This window comes from Podarcis bocagei, assembly GCF_964188305.1.
Source record: "Podarcis bocagei genome assembly, chromosome: 10".
In the NCBI taxonomy this organism is placed as follows: Eukaryota; Metazoa; Chordata; class Lepidosauria; order Squamata; family Lacertidae; genus Podarcis; species Podarcis bocagei.
Window position 1 is genome coordinate 68319153 of NC_138135.1, and position 22650 is coordinate 68341802.

A 22650-nucleotide genomic window follows, 5' to 3' on the forward strand; every position below is an offset into this window, starting at 1 on the left:
ATTTTATGTTTTTTTCTCAACCCCTTGTGGGTTTTCTTTAGAGAGTAATAACTGGGATATTATACACAATGTGAGGGTCTTCCTAGGGGGCATAAAACTATCTGTAGGGCTTCCTTCGTAGAAAGGTTGATTGTGTTAAAATCTTGGGCTGCAATCTCACACCCAGATAGGCAGCCTAAATCCCATTGACTTCTTGGATATTGGATTGCAGCCTTGGAAAACAACATAGACTCTTGTGCAATGCTGGTTATCACAACTTGCAGAGCCATTCACAGATAAGGAAGGAGCATATTATTATTTTTTATATAAAAAAAATCAGATTGAAATCTTTGAGTATGTTTGGTCTCCTTCTTAAAACTATTTCACTTTGAATCCTTCAAAGCCATGGGGAGAGGGAGAGGGAACCTTGACATTAAAATCTAATGTAGAACTATGTGTGCTGCTATTTACTTTAGTGGAAATAGCCTATGAAAACTAACCTGAGAGTAAATCCCATTGAATTCAGTGGAACCAACCTCAGAGTGAGCGTACATATCATCAGGCTGAACGTCTGTGCTGCCTTGTATTTTATTTTATTGTTATTGCTGCATGTATATTTCCTATTTGTATGTTAAGTTGAACTCTAGGTCTCTGCTTCTTAAAGGCTTGGGAGTTTATCCGACCCTCTTTCAAGAAATCTAAAAATCCAAAACAGGCAGTTTTATGGGGTAGTTTCCCCAAGTGACTTTCAACGTAGTATAAAACTGACATGGAGAAGTATAAAACTGATAAATACAGTTTAAGGGGGTATTTTTCTACCCCAAGCCAATTCAAATGTGTCTCGGGGTACTAAAAAACTATGTGTATTATATCACAAGAGGGGCACTTATCTGTTCCTTGAATAACATATAAGACCTTTTTTTTAACCACAGAAAGCTACCAACATTGGTTCAGGTGGGGGTCTAGTTCTTTGCAAATTCTGCAGCAGACAGTGATCCTGTGGTCAAAGTGCAAGTAGATAAATAGGTACCACTCCGGCGGGAAGGTAAACGGCGTTTCCGTGCGCTGCTCTGGTTTTGCCAGAAGCGGCTTAGTCATGCTGGCCACATGACCCGGAAAAACTGTCTGCGGACAAACATCGGCTCCCTCGGCCAGTAAAGCGAGATGAACGTCAAAACCCCAGAGCCGTTCGCAACTGGACTTAACTGTCAGGGGTCCTTTACTTTTCTTATGTCACTGCAACAGTCATGGATTCCCCCAAGGAACCCTGGGAACTGTAGTTTGTTAAGGGTGCTGTTTAGGAGATCCCCGTTCCCTTCGCAAAGCTACCATTTTCAGAATGGTTTAGCACACAATCCCTCTTCCCATGGAACTCTGGGAACTTTAGTTCAGTCAGATGAATAGGGGTGTCATAACAACTCGCAGCCTATTTAACAAGCTACGAGTGTTACAATGGTACAACGGTGCTGTAATGGCTATGAGTTACTCGTGCGTAAGCTGGTGCCTTTCTCGCTTAATTTGCCTTGTTAAACCTTTCTGACTGCACAGCCCTTGCTCATCGCGGCTGCCTCAGTCACTGGCAGAATCCGTCAGTGGGCGTTTCTTGAACCTCTTCCAACATAAAGGTTGTTTGACACCCAGTCTCCTCCTCCTCTCACTGCGCGGGAGTCTTCTGCGCAGGGAAGGCGTGGGTAGCGGAGGACCTGGGCTCTCCTCACTGATGTCCAGTGAAGAGTCCTGGAGCCCTCTCTCCAATTCCCCCATCTGCCCCCCTTTATCCCTGGTGTTGCGCTGATTGGCTTCCCCCTCTACTGAGCTGTTTCTCCCCCTGCTGCTGGGTCCTTCGCCAGCATCATCTGGGAGCCTCCCCTTCGCCTCTCCCTCTGATGTCAGTTCCCTGACAGGTACTTTACACTTATAGTGTTCATTTGGCCTGAGGAAAGATTTGAACTGAAAACACCTTCTTTCATGGCTCATACTCAGCCACTATATCAGCTGTCCTCTGAATACTATGCCAAATAATATTTTAACCCTATCTAATTCTGAGCTCTTCAAGGGGTTCCAGGTGGGGAAAGTGGGGTTACGTAATTCTAATCTATGCAATTAACTCTCTTCCAACTTGTTTTTTTCCTCTCTCTCTCAGACACAGCTGATTAATTACTTTACTGCTCTCCTCTCTAAATACTAAGGCAACATTTTTGCACAGCAGAGATCCATTAACTACATCTTATAATCACCCCCTTCCAAAATAGCCATTAGCATAATTAATAGCCGGTTAACCAAAGCATTGTACCTTCAGATGTCAAACAACACACTACAAGGTCAGGACTGGCAAGGAATGGTACTGAAACACACTTTAGACACGGAAATAACAACCAGAGCAGAATTATTTGATCTATCATTGAATGTACATAGCACTCACTAATGAATGATCAATAGGACAGTTGCTTACAGAAACTGGCAGCTTTTGTAGAAACCAGATGTATAGATACATTAGACTGGTGGTAAGCCCACTAGCCCTCTGGAAACATAATATCCTGTGCAACTACGATCTGCTTCACTTCAGCACTGGTGGTAGGGTTGCCATATTTCCAAAAGTAAAAACCAGGGCACTCCGAAGATCCAGTACAAACCGCCACCTTCCAGAAATTCCCCATGAACACCTTTGAAATTGCAGTAATGTCTGGATGTAAAAGGTAAAGGACCCCTGGGTGGTTAAGTTCAGTCAAAAGTGACTGGGGGGGGGAGTTGCAGCACACATCTCGCTATCAGGCCGAGAGAGCCAGAGGTTGTCCACAGACGGCTTTCCGCATCATGTGGCCAGCATGACTAAACCACTTCTGATGCAATGGGACACCATGACGGAAGCCAGTGTGCACAGAAACACCGTTTGGGATGCGGGTGATGCTGTGGTCTAAACCACAGAACCTCTTGGGCTTGCTGATCAGAAGGCCGGCGGTTCGAATCCCCGTGACAGGGTGAGCTCCTGTTGTTCTGTCCCAGCTCCTACCAACCTAGCAGTTCAAAAGCATGCCAGTGCAAGTAGATCATTAGGTACCGCTGTGGCGGGAATCAAGTAGATCAATAGGTACCGCTGTGGTGGGAAGTTGAATGGCATTGAACCTGAAGCGGTTTAGTCCTGCTGACCTGGAAAGCTGTCTGTGGACAAACGCCGGCTCCCTCAGCCTGAAAAGCGAGATGAGTGCCACAACTCCATAGTCACCTTTGACTGGACTTAACCGTCCAGGGGTCCCTTACCTTAGCCCTCCTGGTGAGGAAACTCACCACAAACACCTCCCATTGTCTCTTATAAGGGCAATGGTGCCCACCTGAGAGATGCCAGAACTGAATTCAGGTAAGTTCTGGCTGGGGAAAAATCCCTGCAGCTATCCATAGCAACTATTGAAAGAAAATCAGCCCCCCCCCCAAAAAAAAATCCATCTTCATTTACAATAACAGTCATCTGTTAAAGCCTGCAGTTCAAAACAACAACAAAAACCAAACACCTCAGGATCAATACTCACACCTCAAATATATCTATGTAGCTAGCTCTCAAACATAAGGCTTTCCTATACGGTCTGAGCTTTCCCAAAGTTTACATAGTTCAATTTTGTATTCATTAAATAGCATAAACAATGGGTTAAATTACATTTTATTAAATACATCTTTGCCCCTTCCCACCGACTAGAAGTCTGCCTAGGACAGCCATTTTACCTTACTGCCAGAAAACAGGGCTTCAAACCCCCCTGTGAACTGAAATATGTCATTTCTGGGGTCTCCCGGCTGTAGGTAAAATATATTCGGGCTGATTCACTTAATACAAAGAGGCTCTATACAATACACTCACCATCCCTGGGGATGCATTCCCTGAGGTAAACTGTCGCATGTGAATGGATTCCGTCCCACTAGAGATGCAACCCCCAGTTTTTGGCAGCAATATCCATAACCTCAGAAGCTAAAATATGTATCATTATACTTGTCAAAATTGTTGGAGAGAACTCTGGTTTTATTCATGGGTACGTACATCATTCAGTTTTCCAAGAACGGTCAGTGACTCTGTTCAGACACAAAAGCAGGATTTGTCATTATGAGAAAGAGCCTTGGGCTCTTTCCCCCGCACGCTAGCTAGAAGAAGAAAGGAAAAGTCTTCCGCTTCTAGTCTGCAGGAAATCATGCTTTGCCATTTTGTCTGAATGCAACAAATGACAATTTGTGGAAACAATAGTCTGCTCTCAAACCAGATTCCCAAACCAGAATGAAAGCATGGCTTGGGAACTAGTGTTTTGCTGAACATCCCCCCTGATTTTTTTCACAGAATCATAGAATCATATGTTGGGTTGGAATAACGACAGACGAGTAGCAGGTGTCATGTGAGAGAGGCGTCTCTCGAGCAAGTCTCGAGGAGTCTCTTTTATTGAATATTACATGCATTGCCACGTATGTGCTGGTTGCTGATTGGTTAACACAAGTACAAAGCAAAAATTACATATAGGCATTAATCACCAATAGAAGAAAGGCTGGGAAAGGGAACACAGGGAACACAGAATTGGACAGGCATGAAAACCTCCTTAACTAATGATTGATATGGCAAGACTAAAACAGTTACTAATGATTGATCATAACATGAAAGAATACAACAATCACGTTCCGTAGATGTGGTCAGCAATGCATTAAGAACAGGTCAGGGTATACTGTTTCATGAACTCAATGGGAACTGATCAGAACATTCCCAGACTCATGTGCAGAGGCAAAAACTTCCCAGCAATCATAGAGTTGGAAGAGACCACAAGGACCATCGAGTCCAACCCCCTGCCAAGCAGGAAACCATTCTCCATCATTTATTTTCAACCATTCTCCATCATTTATTTTTTTATAATATTTTTTACTAATTTTAACATATAAATTATAATATGTACCACAAAACTTATCACTTAACAGTCTTTTTAGACTTCCATCAGCACCTCTGATGATCCACCGTTTTAACCACTTCTTATGCATTTCTTAACTTTATATTGTCTTTACATCTCTTAACATCCTCCCCCTTGTCCATTTTTACAATACTTCTAATACTCAAAAAACTTCTTGCAACGCTACAAACGCCGTCTGTTCTTCACAATTACTTTTCAAATAGTCCGTAAATTTACTCCAGTCTTCCGTGAATTTCTGGTCTCGCCGGTTTCGAATCCTTCCTTACCATCATTTAATGAGAAAAGAAAGTTCGTGCAAACATTATGGAAGGGGAGGAAAATTTTTGGTGAAAGGCTCGTGAGGGAGATATAGTGTTTATATCATGCTTATCTTATTTTTGAGGTGACAGGGGGCATTGGTGAGCCTTTTTCTTCCATTCAACAAATCATCTCTCCAGTAGCCTGTATTCTGAAGTTCCAGTTTACCACACCTCAATTAAAGCCCAGGGGAAGACATCATGAGGACAATTTTCCATGGGGCCTTTTCCAGTTGGGAACTGCAGGCAGCCAGGGAGGCTAACGAATGCTGGATAAAAGTCTATTGAGAAGAAAAACTCACACACCACACTTGGCTACCTCACTACCATCAGGCAGGTTCAGTATCCCACACCCACCAAATTCTAAAGAAATGCTAAAATGCCCCAAGACTAAGGCAGAAAAATGCTCTTTTTTTCCCCAGAAGAAGAAATTGGCAGATTTTGGCATAGTGCTAGGGCAAGCCATAGGTTGCAGAAACTGTATTTTGCCACATTCAGAAGAACATCTGAATGTGGACATTGTGTAGCACCTAGAACTCCTTGGTATTGTGTGAAATGTGGCAGGAGAATCCTACAGACTGAATTCCATCTTCTCCACGATGTCTCATTACGTGGACCAATCCTGTCCACATATCTATTACCAAGCCAAAGGAGCCCCTGTCCCCTTGATGATTCATAATCCCCAGATCCCCAGCTTTCCTTTTTTAAAAAAATCTCAGGTTGTAGAAGGCATAAGGTATGAGGCATATTATGCAGGCACTGATTTTTCGTGGGAAACTAGCCTTCTCCCTTTGTTTTACTTTACCTATCTCCTCCAAAATTGCCATGTGCGTCCAGCCTTAGTTTTTATATCAGAGTTCTTCCTTCACTGCACCAGAAATTAGCAGAAATGAAGCATTCAGGTGTGAGGCAAGCAAGCCCAGACCATCTGAATAGCCGTTGCAGCTCTAAAGAGAGCTGAGGGAGAGGGTGGCTCCATTGACAAGAAGAGGGATACAACTTGGTTTGGCCGTAAGAGAAGGATTTGGATTAGAAGGGAAATAGCTGCCATGAAGTGATCGCTGCACTACAGCAAAAGCTCAGCACAGAAGTTCCTGAAACAGAAGTTGCCTGCTATACGGTGGGTGTGTTTCAGCTTACCTGCAAAATTCACCGCTGCAAACTTCATAGAATGATGCAACAGGAGGCCAAAGCGGTGAACAAGCTTTGAACTTTTGAGCTGCTGGTCTCAAAATAGCTGCTGCCCTAGCATTCCATTATCTCCCTGTGTTCTTCAGAATTGCTGCCCTCCATGCATAAACTCATAGAATACGTCAGTTCCTAATCCTCAGACAACAGTAGTTTGCTTCCCAACACATTTGCAACACAGACAGTTCTGAAGTTAACTACTGCTTTTTGCGTGGAGAGGTGCAAAACTCTCCAAGTGACCAAATTCCACTCCAGAAGATTCTAGTGGAAGCCAACATGGATGAGGAGTCTGGGATAATTCTGTTCTTTCTTTCCACTGTGGCTAAAGCAATGTCCTCTGGTTCCCATTGTGGTAGTCCTAAATAACTCTCACAAGGTTCTAGAGGGATCAATCTGGCCTTCAATATTCTTAAATGCACCCAGCACAGTGGCTCACAAGTCTTGATTATCTACTTCTTGCCTACATAACTATTTCCATCCATAAACTGCAATTAGTTTGGATCATTTGTTCAAGTCATTGGTGTTTAAATGACACACCACTTATTTACAATGAATGGGCACCTAAATCAAAGTTTAAGAACTATAAAAACAGAAACAAACAGCTCTACATATCGAACGGCACCAGTTTACTATTAGTGTTAAATAATGCCTGCCAACAAAAGGAAATTCGATGCAAGTAGGCCTTGCAGTTGCTGAAAAGATTATGAGGAATGGGGACAACAATGGGTTGGTAATCATTGAGGTGGAATAGAAAACATAGCGAAAATTAGCTCACAGCTTTGTTCTTGCCATTAAAGCAGAAAAAGAAGAAGAAGAGTTTGGATTTGATATCCCGCTTTATCACTACCCAAAGGAGTCTCAAAGCGGCTAACATTCTCCTTTCCCTTCCTCCCCCACAACAAACACTCTGTGAGGGGAGTGGGGCTGAGAGACTTCAAAGAAGTGTGACTAGCCCAAAGTCACCCAGCAGCTGCATGTGGAGGAGCGGAGATGCTAACCCGGTTCCCCAGATTACGAGACTACCGCCCTTAACCACTACACCACACTGCCCCCATCCCTCCTTCAAGAAAGAAGACACAGGAACTTATTGCTCCTAAAGGGTGTGGGGAACAGGTGAGGCCATTTGGGCCAATAAGGAGCAAGGCAATCTGGGTTCTACTTATAAACGGCATCTCCAACTCCTTGAAAGATTCCATCAACGGTGTCTCCGAAAAACATTACACATCACTTGGGAAGACAGGCAAACTAATACCAGTGTACTGGAAGAAGCAAATATCACCAGTGTTGAAGCAATGATTCTTCAACATCAACGTTGTTGGACTGGTCATGTTGTGCGGATGCCTGATGATCGTCTTCCAAAGCAACTACTCTATTCTGAACTTAAAAATGGAAAGCGTAATGCTGGTGGTAAGTAAAAGAGGTTTAAAGACTCTCTCAAGGCAAATCTAAAAAAAAGTGGTATAAACATTGACAATTGGGAAACGCTTGCTTGCAAGTGCTCCAATTGGAGAACAGCCTATACTAAAGGTGTCATGGGCTTTGAAGGCACTCGAACTCAGGATGCAAGGGAGAAACGTGCTAAGAGGAAGGCACGCTTGGCAAATCCACACCATGATCAACTCCCGCCCGGAAATCTATGTCCCCACTGTGGAAGGACGTGTGAATCCAGAACATGGCCTCCACAGTCACTTATGGACTCATTGTTAAAACCGTGTTTATGGAAGACAGTCTTACTCGGCTACAAGGGATCGCCAAAGAAAATGACTCCTCCTCTTTGCCAGCTTGCAAGCATTCTCCCTCCTTCCCTATGTCCCTCCTTCCCTTCATCTGTTGAAGGGACCAGACAAATTTTTTGAAGGGCGGTTCCTGGTTGGCCCTTGGAAGCCCCTGTTTTTTGCCTCCTGCACACTGTTGGGATTAGTTCAGTTGGTGTTCCTAGAGTGGCGTGATCGGTACCCCTCGTGGCATGAAATATGAGCAAGTGGAGGAGTGCGTGAGAATATAGTTGGGAAACTGAGGCATTGCTGGGTAGAGGACACCCTTCAGAACTTTGCCAGGGCCTGAGAAGACATGGGAACTCTCTTTGAGATAGGCAAACACTCAAGAGCAGGGCCTAGGTGAATGTCTAGGATTTATAACCAAAGTCCTACTGGCAAGAAGGTAGTTAATTGCTCCTCAGCCTTCAGTGGTGAGTCCTTGCCTGAGGCTAGAATACATACCTAGAGCAGGCTGGAACAATGCTTCCCTACCATAATTATTTGAATCCTCACCAGCCCGTACTTATTGATTTTGGTTAATTGGGTTAAATTCAGCTTGCAGTTCCTTCAACTTGTTATATTTGTAATACAGTTGTACCTCAGGTTAAGTACTTAATTCGTTCCGGAGGTTCGTTCTTAACCTGAAACTGTTCTTAACCTGAAGCACCACTTTGTTCTCATCCTTTGTTCTCATCCTGAAGCAAAGTTCTTAACCTGAGGTACTATTTCTGGTTTAGCAGAGTCTGTAACCTGAAGCGTATGTAACCTGAAGCATATGTAACCTGAGGTACCACTGTAAATCAAACCTTAATTTCAAGACTGTCTCTGAGTCTTCTTACCAGGTGAAGGGAGGGCAATGTGTATGCAAACCAAGGCTGGATGGTGGGAAGCAGGTTGAGGTGAATTAATTGAAAGCCGCCATGATCCTAATCTGGACCAAATCCAAGTAGGATTCAGACATGTCCAAATTCACCCCAAAATTAAGGATTCTGCTGAGTCACACCACCACACTAATGAGTCTTATCAGCAACCTGTGGCTCTCTAGACATTTTTGGACTTCAGTTCTTATCAACATTGACCATGGCAGCCGATGGTGTTGAGAACTAGAAGCCAAGGGCCAATGGCAGGCCACACGTTGCTCACCCATGTTGACTGGATTTGCCCATTCAAACGGTGTGCATAAACAGAACCCTGGTGTTTAATTCAGAACCATGCCTCCTTGTATCTCTGCTTTCTCAGATATGCTGACAGCTTTAGAGAAAAACACCTTGCAATATGGATTACCGAAGTTTCCTCTTCTCTCTCCGTTTAACATATTTCTCTTGTAATAATCCCTGAACCTTTTGATGAACTCTCAGCAAATGGCATTCAAATAACACACACACACACATTGTATGAAGCCTAAATTAACTTTGCTCCATACATTTCCCTGCCTAACGCTGAGCGGGTTATCCTGCCCACAGTTGCTAAGCACAGTAAAATATACAGTTTCTCAACCGACGCGATGTCTTTTCAAGCACCCGAATAGCACTTCCACTTCAAAGAATCTCATCAGCCATATTATTCTGTCTCTTGAATTCGCCCATCTCCCTTCATAGAAGAAACAATTTGGAAGACTCACAACATAAATCAGGGTCCATGCACACAAGGGAGATCGCTGGGAAGTCAGATTTATGATTGCAGTGTGGCAAAGAAATATCTCTTGCCTGCAAAGGAAAATCAAGAATATTTGGGTATTTGCTCAGGTAAGCTGTAAGTCTAGGGGTGGCATGCATGTGTGAATGAACCCGTCTTCTGGGAAATGTATTCACTTGTCAGTCATTGCAGAACACCCTCCCTCATTAAGGAGGGATAGCTCCATAATAACTCTCACACAACACATGCAAAAGGTTCTAGGCTCAATTTGGGCATCCCCAATTAAAGGATCTAAATTGGAATAGTTAGAGTAACAATGGATCAATGGCCTTCACACATGCACATCTAAGTCCTGCCAAATTGTCCAACAAATCCTGACCAATGTGATTAACATGGGGTCAGGATTACTATTTGATATTAACCAGGCAGAGGGCCTTCTCGGTAGTGGTGCCCACCCTGTGGAACGCCCTCCCATCAGATGTCAAGGAAATGAACAAATATCTGACCTTTTAGAAGACATCTTGTCAGGGGTTTAGGTGCAGAGGCACGGGCAAGGGAGGAAACAGAGAGCGAAGGGGAGGAGACAGAGGAAAGGATGAGTGATGACGACGACCCGAGATCTCCCAGTCTTTCCAGTGAATCAGAGGATTCACAGAAAGGAGCACCAGTGGCCAGGGCAAGGGGGGAGTCTAGGGAGGCACCCCAGGAAGATAGAGCCAGAGGAGACTCAGGGGGGAGCAGCTGGAAATCGGGACCAGCGTCACCGCCAGGAAGCAGGGAAGAGGAAAGGAGCCAGGAGGGAAGCGCTGGCAGCTCACCACAGGAGGGAGGGCAGGAGTCAGGAGTGGCCACACCTCCATCGGGGAGCGAAGAAACGGTTAAGAGGAAAGTGGAAGGTTGGGCGCGCGCGCCAAGTTCAAATGCAGAGGAAGGCGGCGCAGTGAGCAGCCCCGAAAGGGAACCGGGTCCTAAAGCCCGGCGCAAGGAGGCAGAAGGGTCTGGGTCAGCGTCAGAAGAATCCCGGAAGGAAGAAGCCCCGGGGGGTAGAGGGACCCAGAGGAGGACAGTCAGGAGGAAAAGGTGGAGCAAGGCTAGGATATTAAGTTGGTGCGCACGGGGCGGAGACTCAGACGGAGCCTCGCCGATCTAGCTAGTAGACGTAGAGTTGCAGACAGCAGCGTGAGAATGGAAACTGTAATTCAATAAAGACTTTTACTTAATGACCGCTGGCTAGCGTGATCCTCTGTGAGCTAGGATCTTGAAGCAGCTCTGACAGTAGGCTCCGTCTCAACATTGTGGGCATCTGCAGCCTCGAGGAGGGGAGAGAAACAGGCGCCCACTAGCGAGCTCACGAACGGCAGGAGACATGACGGCTGAGCAGCAGATAGAGGACCTCAGAAAAGCAGTGGCACAACTGAACGCCGAGGTTCTCGCATCCAGGAAGAGAGAGGACGAGGCAGCTGCCGCCTGCAGGGATCTCCAGGTCAGGTTAGACGTACTGGCAAAGCAACCACCCCGGCAGGAGGGAATTGGGTTGGCGAGACGGACAGGCGGGCTGCTCTCTCACTTCGATGGGAACCTGCAACAGTATCCCAACTTTAGAGCCGACGTACTGTGCGCACTGCAACTGTTGCATAAAGATTTTAGAGATGAACAGGAGAGAGTGGGGTTCATCATGTCCCATCTGCATGGGGAGGCGAAAGCATGGTTGCGCAATTTATGGAGAGATAACGATCCGGCGCTCCAGAATGCGGATGCCTTTATTAAAGCGATGGATGGGTGTTTCTTATCAAGTATTGACATTGATCTTGCACGGAAGGAGGTGCATGGGCTGAGACAAGGGAGGGCCAGCGTCAGACAGTATCATGCACGCTTTTTCGCCTTGGTCAGCGCCCTGGAATGGGACAGAGATTCGGCTCCTGTAAGAGACCTCTTTTGGGAGGGACTGCACAACTCGATTAAAGATGAGATAGCGAGGGGGGAGAGACCCCGAACCACCCAGGAGGTCGTTCAGAGGGCACTGGCAGTGGGGGTGAGGCTGGAAGGACGTCCGTGGAGCAAGGACGAAGGACGTGGAGGGCGCGAACCAGCCGGGGGCCCCTCCTTCTTTCCCAGAGAAGCAGCGCGAGCGCAATCCACGCCTCCGCCAGGAGGAGGAGCCGAACCTATGGAGGTTGGAGGTGCAAGGGCTCAGTCAGCAACCAGAGCCCTAGCACCGGCAGCAGTGAAGGCGAAGCCTCCTAGAGGGACCAGGAAGTGTTACGTCTGTGAGCAGCCAGGGCATATGGCGAAAGAGTGTCCCCAGAGGCCCCACAAGCTTACTGCAGCCTCAGCAATGGTGACTGCAGCAACGCAGCAGGGAGGACCACAGCAGGGAAACGGCGATGTCTGGCTGGAGGAAGAGGCACTGGGGCCCAGCCAGACGTGTTAGTGACGCAGTCCCCAGAAATTTTACAGCCAGTGAACCCCCTCCCGCCCAAACCAGTAGTGAGGCTCACAGCATCTCTCCAGCTGCCCAATGGAATCACCATGGACGTGCCAATCACCATCGACTCCGGCAGCAACGCGGACTTTATAGGGCAGGAATTTGTCGACAGGCACGCTGTGCAGTTGCTGCCGGCCACACTGCCCCTGCAGGTTGTCACGGTGGATGGCAGGGAGCTGCTAGGGGGGCAAGTGGTGAAGCAGACGCCACCAATGGTGATGCGACTTGGGAATCACAGGGAAGTCATCAGCTTCAACGTCACTCAACTGTCTGACACGCCCATTGTATTGGGTATGAGTTGGCTGGACAAGCACAGCCCAACGATGGCTTGGTTCCAGAGGCAGCTGGTCTTCGGCTCTTCCTTTTGTGCTGAACACTGCATCGTACCCAGGCAGGAAGGAGAGGAAGAGGAATCACAGCTGCTGCTAGGCACGCTGCAAGCGATTCCCCACAAGTACGCAGAATTTCTGGAAGTTTTCTGCGAGAAGGAGGCGGACAGGCTACCCCCTCACAGACCATATGACTGCAAAATTGACCTGCTGCCGGGGGCGGCGCTGCCTAAAGGGAAGCTGTATTCCATGTCTGAGGACGAACTGCAGGAACTCAAAGACTTCATCGATCATAATTTGGAGCGCGGTTTCATCCGGGAGTCTAAGGCAGTGGGGGGCAGTCCTGTATTCTTTGTTAAGAAGCGAGACACGCCCCAAAAAAGACTCGTAGTGGATTACAGGATTTTGAACAGTGTGACCAAGCCGTCGGACTTCCCCATGCCCCGCATCGACGACCTCCTGGCGAAGGTACGGAAGGGAAAGGTGTTCACCAAGTTGGACCTGCGGGGGGCGTACAACCTCATTCGCATGCGGGAAGGTGATGAGTGGAAGACAGCCATGTTCACGCCACTGGGTACCTACGAATACAGAGTTATGCCTTTTGGACTGCAAAATGGCGCTCACGTTTTTCAAGCATTTATGCATCACGTGTTGGCGGGACTTCTCTACAAGACGTGCGTCTGTTTCTTGGATGACATCCTGATCTTTTCGGAGTCGCAGCAAGAACATGACAAGCACGTCAAGGAAGTGCTGGGCAGGCTAAAGCAACACAGGCTCTACGCCAAGCTGGAGAAGTGCCAATTTGACGTGCCGGAGGTGGATTTTCTGGGCTACAAGCTGTCTGCCAAGGGGCTCGCCATGGACAGCGCCAAGGTTCGAGCGGTGTTGGATTGGAAGAGCCCACGCAACCGGAAAGAGGTCCAACGGTTTGTCGGCTTTGCGAACTTCTATCGCAAGTTTATCAAGGGCTTCGCGATGCAGACGGCGGCCATCACTGACACCCTTAGCTCCAAGAAGAAGAAGTTCATCTGGACAGAGCAGGCGGAGCAGTCCTTTCAGGCCCTCAAGCGTCTCTTCGCGTCGGAAGAGCAGCTGCTTCATGTCAACCCCAGCATGCCGATGAGGGTGGAGACAGACGCTTCGGACAGAGCAGTGGGGGCGGTCCTGCTGCAGAAGGACCCGCAGGGCGTGTGGCGGCCGGGAGCGTTTTACTCCAGGAAGCTCAGCAAGTCCGAGCAGAACTACACCATATGGGACAGGGAGTTGCTGGCCATTCATGCAGCGTTCAAGGCGTGGAGGCACTTTCTGATCGGCGCCAAGCACACGGTGCAGGTTTGCACGGACCACAAGAATCTGGAACACTGGCGCACGGCACAGTTCCTGAACCAGAGGCAGATACGTTGGGCTGAGTTCTTTGCGGACTTCGACTTCCGAATAGAGTATGTCCCGGGGGACACCAACATCATGGCAGACGCTCTCTCCCGCAAGCCACAGTATCTGGAGGACGCAACACCAGCGGCCGCCATGCACATCTTTGCACCGACAGTGTGGGCGTGCGCCGCGGCGACCGTGGACCTAGAGGCGGTGCGGCGAGCGTTGCAGGGGGACTCCTTCGCACAAACGAAGATGGCAGAGGTGCGAGGGGGCAAGGCAGCGGCCGACGGTTTCCAGCTACGAGATGGCTTGCTCATCCGTAAAGGGGCCATCTACGTGCCGGGTGACGAACTTCGAGCCAAGGTGCTACAGCAGCTGCACGACGCACCCACGGCCGGGCACTTTGGCAAGGAGAAGACGGTGGAATTAGTAGCCAGGGATTTCTGGTGGCCTGGAATGAGAGGGGAGGTCGCAGACTACGTAGCGAGGTGTGACACCTGCCAGAGGGCAAAGCCGGTGCACAAACCGCCGGCTGGACTGTTGGAGCCGCTGCAAACTCCGGTCGAACCTTGGGAAAGGGTGGCTCTGGACTTTGTCACGGATCTGCCCAGCTCAAGGGGCAAGACGGCAGTGTTGGTGGTGGTGGACCTGTTCTCCAAGATGGCGCATTTCATTCCGTGTGCTAAGGTGGCCACGGCGGAGCAAACCGCCAAACTGTTCATAGACCACGTGTTCAAGGTTCACGGTCTGCCACGGTCTATTCTGTCCGACCGCGGGCGGCAGTTCATCTCGAACTTCTGGCAGAAACTGATGGGCTTCCTAAACGTCAAGATCAATCTGGCGTCGGCGAGACACCCGCAGACCAACGGGCAAGCGGAGCGAGCCAATGCCATCATGCAGCAGTACCTGAGATGTTATGCAAACCAACAGCCTGCGACGTGGGTGGATTACCTGCCGCTTGCAGAGTTTGCCTACAACAACACGAAGCACGTATCCACGGGCGTCACGCCGTTCTTCGCCAACAACGGGCGGCACCCTAGAACCTTTCCGGGACTGGAATGCAGGGGAGAAGGGGAGCCGCAGTCAGCAGATGCGTTCGCGTCGGAGCTGCAGGAAGTCCACGATCAGCTGCGGCGCCACCTGGAGCTGGCTAAACACGCATACAAGGTACAAGCGGACAAACACAGAAGGGTTGGCGAAGAGCTCCACGTGGGAGACTGGGTCTGGTTAGCAGCCCACGCAGTGCCGGCCAGGTCGTTGGCCAAGAAGAAACTAGGGCATAAACAACTGGGGCCCTACCAAGTCGAAGAGCAGGTCAACCCGGTGGCTTTCAGGCTGGCGCTTCCGGAGGGTTCCAGAATGCATCCGGTGTTCCACAGATCGGTGCTCACTCCCTACAAGGCACCGCACAGGTTCCAGGAACCCGGAACGGCGCCGAGTCCGCTCAGAGAAGGAACGGGGCACGCGGGAGTGGCACAGGAGGAGCGCATCAACGAAGTCACGGAGATTTTGGACTCCAGATGGGGGGAAGAGGGAGTAGAATACTTTCTCGCCAGGGAGGGCACCCCGGCCAGTGCGAACAGCTGGGTGCCGGGCTACGCTTTAGACGAACCTCTGCTCAAAGACGAGTTTCATGCCCTCTTCCCACATAGACCTATGCCAGCAGACTTTTTCGACGACTGGCTTTTCACGCCCACGCTTTCGGACAGCACGTTCAGGGGGTTCGACTCGGACGAGGAACCAACACGAGACGTCCGTTCCCCGGAGGGGTCACCCTCGGGATCTGTCTCAGAACCCTCGTATTGGTGGGACGATAGGCCGGAGGAGCAGTTCCGCAGGAAGTGGCTGGACTGTTCCGGCCGAGCAACGCCGCCTGGAGGAAGTGCGGGAGAGACGGACATGGACATTTTCGGGGACGACCCTGGTTTCGAGCACGGCGGCACAGAGATGGAAGAGGAGGTGACTGTCGTCAACGAGAGCAGAGAGGAAGACCTGGAAGAGTTCCGCTGGAGGCCGGCCACGGGAAGCGACCGATATCCGACGTTCGTCCCTTTGCAACAGCAGCCCCCAGCTCCAGCACCGGAAGGAGGGGAGGGGGGACTGGGGGGCTTCGAGGGGGGGATGGATGTCAGGGGTTTAGGTGCAGAGGCACGGGCAAGGGAGGAAACAGAGAGCGAAGGGGAGGAGACAGAGGAAAGGATGAGTGATGACGACGACCCGAGATCTCCCAGTCTTTCCAGTGAATCAGAGGATTCACAGAAAGGAGCACCAGTGGCCAGGGCAAGGGGGGAGTCTAGGGAGGCACCCCAGGAAGATAGAGCCAGAGGAGACTCAGGGGGGAGCAGCTGGAAATCGGGACCAGCGTCACCGCCAGGAAGCAGGGAAGAGGAAAGGAGCCAGGAGGGAAGCGCTGGCAGCTCACCACAGGAGGGAGGGCAGGAGTCAGGAGTGGCCACACCTCCATCGGGGAGCGAAGAAACGGTTAAGAGGAAAGTGGAAGGTTGGGCGCGCGCGCCAAGTTCAAATGCAGAGGAAGGCGGCGCAGTGAGCAGCCCCGAAAGGGAACCGGGTCCTAAAGCCCGGCGCAAGGAGGCAGAAGGGTCTGGGTCAGCGTCAGAAGAATCCCGGAAGGAAGAAGCCCCGGGGGGTAGAGGGACCCAGAGGAGGACAGTCAGGAGGAAAAGGTGGAGCAAGGCTAGGATATTAAGTTGGTGCGCACGGGGCGGAGACTCAGACGGAGCCTCGCCGATCTAGCTAGTAGACGTAGAGTTGCAGACAGCAGCGTGAGAATGGAAACTGTAATTCAATAAAGACTTTTACTTAATGACCGCTGGCTAGCGTGATCCTCTGTGAGCTAGGATCTTGAAGCAGCTCTGACACATCTGAAGGTAGCCCTGTTTAGGAAAGTTTTTAATGTTTGATGTTTTATTTTGTTTTTAATATTCTGTTGGGAACTGCCCAGAGTGGGCAGGGTATAAATTATTATTATTATCATCATCATTATTATTATTATTATTATTTCTCTTTATAAGCACTAATAAAATTTATTATAAAAAAAATAAGTTGGACTCTTTGCTGCTGCTTTGGATCTGCACTTTAATGTTTGTCTTACATTATTTCTGATTGCTGTCTTGTGCTTTTCTTATGGTGAATACAGTTGCATCTTACATGTATCTGTTATGATGAATGAAATAAAAATGTCATTTTGTGTCATTTCGTGTCATTTTGGGGTAGCGTGAAACTTTGGGGAACTTGGAATCGCTTCTTTTCATCCTCCCTTCCACACAGAGGCTCTTACTAGACTCCAAGCTAGAGCTCCTCAGCAAAAAAGAAAGAAAGAAAGGTCATATATAAAAGCAGTAGATGCAGTAGCAATAAAGTAAATGTAGCAGCAATAAAATGTTGCAGGGCCAGTTCTCCCATTAGGCAGGTGCCCCAGGCAATTGATTTTAGATGTCATGAAAGGGGAGCAAATTGTTAGTCATTTAATTTATTTTTATTGCGTTTTTATGGTAAAGAGGGGCTACAAAAGAAACCTGCTTTGGGGGTTTTCTGCCCCAGGTGCCATAATAACTTGGCTGGCCTTGTTCATGGTGCTCTTTGACTTTGTGAGGTGGACATGTGTCACATGCATAAATCATTTCTACTTGTTTGCACTCTGAGCATTTCTTGGTCAATGAAGGAGGGCAGTGTGGGTTGGACATCCCTTTTTACAGAGGTGCCTGTTCAGTTCTGATCCAACTCTATGATCCAACTCCAGCTCTGTATCCACAGTATTTATTTGAAATATTAGACTTCCTGAAGAGCTTTGAAGTTTGGCTTTGGCAAGAATGCAGACTCTGGCAGGCGTTGTGTCCCTGGGACGAATGCAAGGAAGTGGGAACTGCTGGGTCAGTAAAATTGCATATTTGGGAGGGGGCAGGAAGCTCAGTGTGACAATGCTCAAAGAGCAGCTAATTGAGAAAGACTGGATTGCTGGCATTCAGGAAGTATGAAAGAGAGTCTTAGCCAAAAAACCATGACACAGAACAGGTTGCTGGTATGTTTCTTGTGAGTGTGTGTATGCAGCAGCACATTCAATTAAAAATAAGTAATGGGCAAGGAATCTCAGCTATTCATCATCATCAAACCTTTATTGGCATCACATACAAACATTCAGAATAAATAGGCCAGTGAGATCTCATTGCCATTTCAACAGTACAGTCGTTTGCCAAAGGGAAGAAGAGGCAAGCAATCTATTTCATCTCTGTGGGACTCCAGCAAGGGCAGAATCCTGTAGCGTACTTCAGTGCAGTGGCGTAGCGTGGGGGGTGCAGAGGGGGCCGGTCACACCGGGCGCAACATCTGGGGGGCGCGTGCTCGCACTCGCAGCTCTCTGCCCCTACCTGCGCCCCCTACCCCCACGGGTTAGGGGGCGCAAATTACTTGCCTTGCCCCGGGTGCTGACAACCCACGCTACGCCAAATAAAGGAACTTAGCTACTGTCTTGGTGAGCTCCTGGTCTCTCCCCTGTAATAAGAAGTGCATAACCTCCATCTCTGGTTTCCATGTTGGGATACAGTGGTACCTCGGGTTAAGTACTTAATTCATTCCGGAGGTCCGTACTTAACCTGAAACTGTTCTTAACCTGAACTTTAGCCAATGGGGCCTCCTGCTGCTGCGCTGCCGGAGCACTATTTCTGTTCTCATCCTGAAGCAAAGTTATTAACCTGAAGCAATATTTCTGGGTTAGTGGAGTCTGTAACCTGAAGCGTATGTATAACCTGAAGTGTATGTAACCCAAGGTACCACTGTACATAGATGGTCTAGAAATTGTTGGCAGAGATCATCATACGTTTTACATTTAAGGACCATGTGAGCTAGAGTTTCCACCAGGTGGGCATCGCATGGGCAGATCCTGTCCCCTTCTGCCATACCTGTGAACCTACCCCAAAGGAGGTTAGAAGGATTACAATTGAACCTAGCCAGCGAAAAAGCCCTTCTTTCTTGCGGGTTAAACAGAAATTGTAAATAATTAAGGTTAAATTCCTGCACCCAAGAGAGTCGAAAATAAAGAGGGGAACATGATTTTTCAGCAGTTGAGATTAGTTCCTGGCGATCTGTGCCCCACAGCCTAGTTTTTAACATGGCCTTGGCGAATGGGAAAGCCACAGCACCCAGCAGATCCTCTGAAAGCCCAAGTTGCCGTATCTTTGTGCAAAACAGTTGTAGTCCTGGGGAAAGGAAGGAGTCTGACAGAACTTCACACAAATGTTTAGCCACCATAAAAGAAAACTCATCCAGGCAACTGTCTCTAGCTTATGTTGGCCTCCCTCTAAACACAGGGCTGCGTAAGGTACGCAGCGTGGGACAGCGAAAATCTTAAATAGAAAGGCTGCCTGCAATCATTCCAATGACTGAGTAAACCCTGATCTCAGCTATTGCAACTACCCAGCAAAGCTTTTGGGAAACTAGGAGTAGCATTTGAATAATCCAGTATATATAAAAACCAATCCGTGAAGCAGAATGCAAGTATTCTGCACTTTTTCCAACATATGTTACCAAAAATGCACCGGGGTGAATAATAATAAGAAGAAAATTTTATTTATATCCCACCCTCCCCAGCCGAAGCCGGGCTCAGAGCAGTTTTGAAAAGTTCTTCAAAGCATACACCTGCATTGCTCCTGGGAAAAGTCCGTGTTCAAGCCATTGCAGGATCCCACCGCTAAGACAAATGTCATAGTTTGGATTCCAGAAGCCACTTTGTGGACCAGCTTCAGTGAAATAAGATTTACGCCTCCAAATACTTCCATCTAAGGCGGGAATGGTCAATTTCTTGAACTGGTTTCACATACTCACATCCACTCTAAAGGAAAGGCGAAGCCTCTGGATTTCAATTCCTGATGGGAGGAGTAAACCTAACCAGATTACAAGTGAGAAGTGCTGTGCCTGAACTTAGCACGAGGGCAAATTGTGTGCAAAATTCAGTTCACTGCCAGCATGGGGGAATCTCAGGCACTAGCCTGGGACCTATCCTTGATGCTTGTCTTCCTGCCCCCCCCAGGGGCATGCAAAGTGGGGGGCAGATGGGGCAGGCCACCCCGGGTGCCACTCTGAGGGGAGGACAAGATGGCCCCTGCCTCCCCCAAGCTGTAGAGCAGCCGAGGGCATGCACAGTCAGTACGGGCGCCACTCATGTGGCGTCTGTACAGGCTGCCACTCTCGCGTGCAGTCCATACGGGCATTCGTAAGGGATGCACAGTCTGTATAGGATGCCACACATGCACAGTCTTACTCAGTTACAATAAATATTTTGTACCCAAAAGGGAGAAGTGGAAAAAATTCAGCTCAACCAAATAAGGCTACAGCTTATTTTTTTTTACACACAGTGCCTTAAAAAGAGACAAATGAACTTGGGGGGGGGCTATAAATATAACTATTTTAATATAAAAATGAATTATATAAATATATTTTTAAAAATTAGTGTTGTTGCTCCAGCTCTCTAGAATCAATTGCTAGTCCAAATCTGACATGCATCTAGTATGATGTTTAGAAGCCTACTGAAGACACAACCTAGTCATTTGTGGAAGATCAATTTTATATCTGATGGAATTGCTTTGTTCTTTTTAGAGTTTGTATGAATGGTTTTATTGTTTTTAGAACTCGCACCTGTGTTTTATTCTGCTTTTATCATGCACACTGATTCAGTGGCTTTCTGCTGTGAAGTGGTCTATAAATCGGCATAATAACAATTCTTAAAATCTAGAAATAACCTTTGTTTAAGTGTAACTCTGCACAGAAGCAAAGGCAAGTTAAAGGAGAAGGAAATGCTCCATCTACATTTACAGTGCTCTGTTTTTCTACATTTTCTTCCATACCCACATAAAACTCCACACAGACACCAGAGAAGGGTTTGAGTGCAAAAAATTGGACCAGCATGATCTAGTGCACACAATATTGGGTATGCCTCTAGATCAGAACTTTCCAAACTGTGTATCACAACATGTTAGTGTGTCGCTGGACAGGGTTGGGTTAACCTCCAATCTGCTAGTAAAACTGAATTGCCATGTCACAAAATGATGCAAAATTGAGCTACTGTCCAAAATGCATGTCCAAAAAGTGTGTCACCATCTTGAAAAGTTTGGAAAGCTCTGCTCTAGATGATCTCAGTCCAGTTTTGTCCTTCACCATGAACCCTTAAACACATCACTGGGTATATCAATACTACAGACTTAAACTGCTTTAATCAGTGCTTTTTTGTATGATTATATTCACCAGTACTGTCACCTCTTTTTGCTGTACATGGCAGCCATTTTGTGCTGGCACCCACAGCACTTTTGTGAAGACATGAGTATCAGCAACTCAGGGGGTTTTTTAACCAAAAAAAGGTACTGGCTTTAATAGTAACATATACGTTTCTGAGCACAATTCAAAGCATTGGTGCTGATCTGTAAAACCCTAAATGGCCTTGGCCCAGTATACTTGAAGGAGCATCTCCACCCCCATCGTTCAGCCCGGACACTGAGGTCCAGCTCCGAGGGCTTTCTGGCAGTTCCCTCACTGCGAGAAGTGAGGTTATAGGAAACCAGGCAGCGGGCCTTCTTGGTAGTGGCACCCGACCTGTGGAACGCCCTCCCACCAGATGTCAAGGAGATAAACAACTATCTGACTTTTAGAAGACATCTGAAGGCAACCATGTTTAGGGAAGTTTTTAATGTTTGATGTTTTATTGTGTTTTTAATATACTGTTGGGAGCCACCCAAAGTAACTGGGGAAACCCAGCCAGATGGTTGGGGTAGAAATAATAAATTATTATTATACAGTGGTGCCCCGCAAGACGAATGCCTCGCAAGACGGAAAACTCGCTAGATGAAAGAGTTTTCTGTTTTGGAGGTGCTTCGCAAAACAAATTTCCTATGGGCTTGCTTCGCAAGACGACAATGTCTTGCGAGTTTCTGCTGGGTTTTTTTTCCTCCCCCCTTTTTCTAAGCCGCTAAGCCGCTTATCAGCTGATCCGATCAGCAGATAAGCCGCTAAAAGCCGCTAAAAGCCGCTAAAAGCCGCTAATCCGCTAATCCTTCAATGGGCTTGCTTCGCAAGACGAAAAAACCGCTAGACGAAGAGAATCACAGAACGGATTCTTTTTGTCTTGCGAGGCACCACTGTATTATATTTCCCAGAGAACATTGGGAAGGGTAGTTCTCCAAGGAGTACGGCTCACCAAACTACAGTTACCTAAATTCTTGTGGGGAGGAAGCATAGCTGTCAACTTACAGATTTGAAAATAAGGGACCAGCAGCCTTGAAAATAAGGGACCAGCAGCCAAAATAAGGGACCTGCAGCCTCACCTCTTCCAGGCACTCCAGTCTTCCTGTCCTCCTGCAGTCTGGTCAAACTCATGCTGGTAGCTTCGAGAACACCGTCCAACCAACTTTGTAACCAGAGGTTCAACTGAATAGAATCTGAATCACATGCACCACAAGGCCTATGCAGCCTCAACTTAAGATGGCTCCCCAGCCTGGCTTTGCACTGCAAAGTTTGCAGCAGCAGGTGCAACAAAATGGCGCCCAGCATTCAAAAAACCCCTCAGCTTGCATTAACTAGTCACACACAAGGCATGCAAGCTCCACCCCCCAGTCGTTCTTAGACTTCTTATTGGGTGAGGAACACAGCCAAGCAACACAGTTGGAGCCTCCCTCC